The following is a 5,523-nucleotide window of genomic DNA, read 5'->3' on the forward strand; positions in this document are numbered from 1 at the left end:
AAGAAAAGGGGTGGGAGGGCGGGAAAACAAAGGCAACTTGGAAGGGGAAATCGATGAATATCTTGAAGAGAAAACACCGGTTGAAATCATTGAGGAGAGAAAGCAAAGACTTCACACGAGTAGGATGGATACTCGATTACTGACTCCGTCTTCAAGAAGAAAAGGGAGGGCGGGTGGGAAAAGAAAATAACTGAAGATTGAACTCAAATATGAAGAGGCTCGAGTCGACTTGACAAGAAATGCACCGGATAAAAAGTGCTGAGGAACAACTACCATAAAACCAACTGCGTGATCCTAAAGAAAAATTTTAAGGGGGAGAGAAGTAATTCAAAACACCTACATCAAGATTCCTTACCAGAGCGACGAAGGGGATGAGGAGTAAAAAGAATTCCTACTCTCCGATATAACTAGACTCCAAAAACAGTTTTCTTCTAGACTCAACAACGGCCAGACTACACGATCAATCAAGGGGGCTCCTAGGGTCGGTCGAGGCTCTGATACCAACTTGTGACGCCCAATATGCGACCCTATCCAAAAGGAACTCGAAGGTCCCACCAAGGATAGACCCGCATATTGAAACGCTTTTGCAAGGTGGATATCATTACATCAACATTACATAATAGATGGGGATACATACAAGAGGCAAACAATGCCACACGAATACAACATCACAATACATCAGAGCATCATCCGGCTACGGATGAAACACAAACAGAAACTCAAATGACATCCACCCTGCTAGACCAGGCTGCCGACCTGGAACCTATCCCCTGATCGAAGAAGAAGCAGAAGAAGAACTCAACGCAAGCAAGCATCGCTCTCGCGTCATGATCATCGCATAACCTGTACCTACAACTGTTGTTGTAGTAATCAGTGAGCCACGAGGACTCAGCAATCCCATTACCATGGGTATCAAGACTAGCAAAGCTTAATGGGAATGGAAAGGATAAGTGGTGAGGTTGCAGCAGCGACTAAGCATATATGGTGGCTAACATACGAAAATAAGAGCGAGAAGAGAACAAGCGGAACGGTCGTCAACTAGTACTGATCAAGAAGTGATCCTGAACTCCTACTTACGTCAAACATAACCCAGAAACCGTGTTCACCTCCCGGACTCCGCCGAAAAGAGACCATCACGGCTACACACACGGTTGATGCATTTTAATTCGGATCTGGTGTCAAGTTTTCTACAACCGGACATTAACAAATTCCCATCTGCCTATAACCGCAGGCACGGCTTTCGAAAGATTATACCCTGCAGGGGTGTCCCAACTTAGCCCATGATAAGCTCTCGCGATCAACGAAGGATATACCTTCTCCCAGGAAGACCCGATCAGACTCGGAATCCCGGTTTACAAGACATTTCGACAATGGCAAAACAAGACCAGCAAGACCGTCCGATGCGCCGACAATCCCGATAGGAGCTGCACATATCTCATTCTCAGGGCAACACCGGATAAGCGAAGCGTACAGGAACCGACGTAACCCAAGTTGCCAAGGGATGGCCCCGCACGGTGCTCTAGTTTGGACCAACACTTAGACAAGCATTGGCCCGGGGGGGGGGGCTGTAATAAAGATGACCCTCGAGAGAGCGACTCCCAAAGGAAAAGTAGGTGGTGGTGAGGCAAATGGTAAAACCAATGTTGGGCCTTGCTGGAGGAGTTTTATTCAAAGCGAACTGTCAAGGGGTTCCCATAAATCACCCAACCGCGTAAGGAACGCAAAATCCGGGAACATAACACCGGTATGACGGAAACTAGGGCGGCAAGAGTGGAACAAAACACCAGGCATAAGGCCGAGCCTTCCACCCTTTACCAAGTATATAGATGCATTAATAATATAAGAGATATTGTGATATCCCAACCAAAATCCTATCCACCATGGAGAAATCTTCAACTTCACCTGCAACTAGCAACGCTATAAGAGGGGCTGAGCAAAGCAGTAACATAGCCAAGCAACGGTTTGCATAGGAAAAGTGTCAAGGTTAGAGGTTCATGGCAATTTGGGATGGCTTGATAAACAGGTGATAGGTAGCGCAGCATAGCGATAGAACGAAGCAACTAGCATAGCAATGATAGTAGTGAGGTCCAGGGTAGCGGTCATCTGGCCTGAAATCCCGCTAGGAAGAAGAACGAGTCCATGAAGTAGACGAACGGATGAAGCCACAAAGACGAACCAAGCGTAGACGAACGAATCCTCACGATCGCAACGAAATGGGAACTATCGAGAAGAAGCACACAACATAGTAAACACACCACACATGAACAAGGCATGATGCACAACAAGCATGATGCATGGCAAAGCTACATGAAGCTACTCATGGCAAGAGATGATGCAAACAAGAGCAACACTTCAAGGCAAGTTTAAATGAGGCCGGGAACAACATATAAAAATTCCGGTAAATCCTCATATGCAAATTTTGAAGTTGGTCCAGATCTGAATAAACCTTATGTTCAAGTTGTTAAACAGCACGTTAAGATGCACAAGGATGATCTACACGAGATTCTACTCAAGTTACATATAAAGTTCATTTAATTCGGAGCTACGGCCTAGAAGATATGAGCAAAACAAGATAAACATGACATAGATGCAAAACGCATACAAACATCAAGCAAACACCTCAAAACATGGATGCAACATGATAATATGATACTACATGCAAAATCAAGCAAGTTTCATATAGAGCACACTCAAAACGGAGCAACGGTTCAACACATGCACTCTATACAAGTTATACCAACAATCTGTCCAAAACAGTAACTAGGAATATTGCAAGCATCAAAACAACATGCTACAGTACCACAATATGAAAACAAAAGGCATGGACATGATGTACAGGTAAAGCATAACAAAACATGAACACTGAGCTATCTCCAGAAATCACTAGAACATGCTCAAACACACATGGTAAGATTGCAAATAATAACAGTTTCAGACTATTGCAGAAAATAACATCAGGATGAAATGTTTAGAGCTATCAAACAACATGTTACAGGCACTTATCATGGCAAACAAAGGCATGGCATGAATCTACTAAACCCATAGATCAAAAGTCCCTTACTGACCATAAGCCAAAAAGGATCAGAAAATATGATGGCACCTAAACCTGGCAATGGTTCTACAACTGAACCAAACCTAAAACATAACCAATCACTCTGGGGTTTGAACTAGAACTAAACCACACCTCAAATCATGGCGCATAACCAAAATCAAACCAAACCATATGCTCTGTCCACCTAAACCAAAACCAAACCACTGTCCAATCTATGGGTTCAAACCAGTTCTTAGTGTTCGGTTGAAACCAAATCAAACTACTGTTGTGTACTCCCGCCTCGGATAGTAGCAGCTGGTCAGAAAGGTGGACGGCGCAGGTCCTGGGTGTGTGATGGCGAGAGTGCACGTACAAGCTCTCGTATGTTTGACTCTTTTTAACACAATGTTTGACTCGTTTCAGCAGTCGGCTTTTTCGTTCCTACACTTGTATACATACGTACATGACGTCATGCATGACACGCAACCGAGAAAATGGATGGATGGATCGAAATAAGTACTTCCTCCGTCCAAAATACTTGTCATCAAAATGGATAAAAGGGGATGTATTCCGGACGGAGGGAGTACTAGTCAGCTAGCTGCCCAACATGGATTGCACCAAGTTCGTGAGCAGAACAAACGTTTTTGCCAGTTGCACGGATGACGAAACCAATCCTAGAACCGGTTATGAACCAAGATTAATAACTGTCAGCGACCAAACCATTTATACCCACACCCAGCCATACCCAACTTGTTCCTACGCAAACCAATACCAAACTAAACTAGTAACAGACTAAGCCCATCACAACCCAAACCAATCAAGCCCAGAGCAGAAAACCAAACTGTTGGCCCCAGTTAATCAAAAACCATTGCCAGATTTAATGGCACCCACGTAAACATAGCAAGTTATATTACAGATTCATACATGGCAGAAACAGAATTATGAAGGCATGTAGATGAGCTTGTGCAATTCACTACAGAGCAATACATGGCATGGCAAGGCAACCAATCTTTAAGAAGACATATTTGTGAAGCTAAGCATGGCAATAGCAAGGTCATAGGGTGCATGGAATACTAGGAAAACACATGGTAACAACCGAACTTAATGTTAACAGGCTGACAGCAACATTATCAAGCAACTTTGGAGCAAGATATGAACAAGCTACAGCAATCTATCAATGCAACCAGGGGCATGGATGGATAGATCATGACATGTAGATCAAAACATATTTAGTGGACATCTCCAGATTATGCATAGAATGACTAGTAGAAGCAGGTTTACATAGCATCGTGAAATAATAGATTCAGCATAGCAAAACAGCAACAGCGAGTACACTACTTAACAAGCTTGATTCACTCACCACAAGTCATTGCATGACAATATAAGCATAGCATCATCAAGAAGACATGTTTGTGTAATCAACCAAGGCAAGAACAAGTCCATAGCATGCAAGGATCAACTACAACAACCTTGGCAAAATTGAATAACATGTAAACAATCTGCCAGGAAACATTTTGAAGAAAAAGTAGAGCACGAAAATGACATGCTAGGCTACTCCATAATTGCAACCAAGGGCAGGGATGGATAGAGCATAACCATATGTTCAAAAAATCCTTACTGAAGTATCTCAAAATATGCATGGATCTCTCTGTAGCAACATGTTTTCATGGCATCAAAATAATAGCAGAACAGGGACTAAAATCAGCAACATCACGATGCCTAGTTTGCATGCTTGTGCTAGTCACCACATTGATCAAAAAAATACATGGTAAGCACCTCTGTAAAGAAGACATGGCATAGTTCGAAACACATTTAGACATCAACCTCATAGGATGCACACATTAATCATGGCAAAAATGACAAAAGAGCTCGTTCTGTTAACACACAGCAGCAAACATTATGAAGCACTCTTGCAACGATGTTTCAGGCATCAAGATGACCTCAAATGAACATGATGCAATGGAATGAAATGAAGTACTCGTCGAGGCGAACAATTTGACATATTACACGCACAAAACGGAGCTACGGATGCAGAGATACGACATGACGAACATGGCATGAACATGTACAGATCTGGGACTTAGCAGATTTTTCTCACCCCGGGGAAAAAGTCAACGGGATGGAGGGATCCGGGACAGCGTGGTACAGGACGGGGACGAGGGCGTTTTGTTGGCTGGGCGGGTGGATCTCATCCACCCGGACCGGATCTGACTCCGGCGAAGCTCCGGCGAGCTTGAGCTCCGGCGTCCATGGCGGAGAGAGAGAGAGTGCGCGGTTAGAGAGAGAGAGAGAGACCGTGAGAGGTGGGGAGAGGAAGAACGGCGAGGTCGGCGGCTCACCGGAGGCGTGGGAGGCGAGGTCCGGCCGGCGGTGGCGAGGGGCGGCGGGGCGGCGGCTGCGGCCAGGCGCGGCGTTCGCGGGACGATGCCGGCGAGGCGACGGGGCCGCGGGAGGCGACGGCGGCGGAGGATCCGGCGAGGTCGTGGAGGCGG

The sequence above is a fragment of the Triticum dicoccoides genome, chromosome 4B (genome assembly GCF_002162155.2).
Source record: "Triticum dicoccoides isolate Atlit2015 ecotype Zavitan chromosome 4B, WEW_v2.0, whole genome shotgun sequence".
NCBI classification, from domain to species: domain Eukaryota; kingdom Viridiplantae; phylum Streptophyta; class Magnoliopsida; order Poales; family Poaceae; genus Triticum; species Triticum dicoccoides.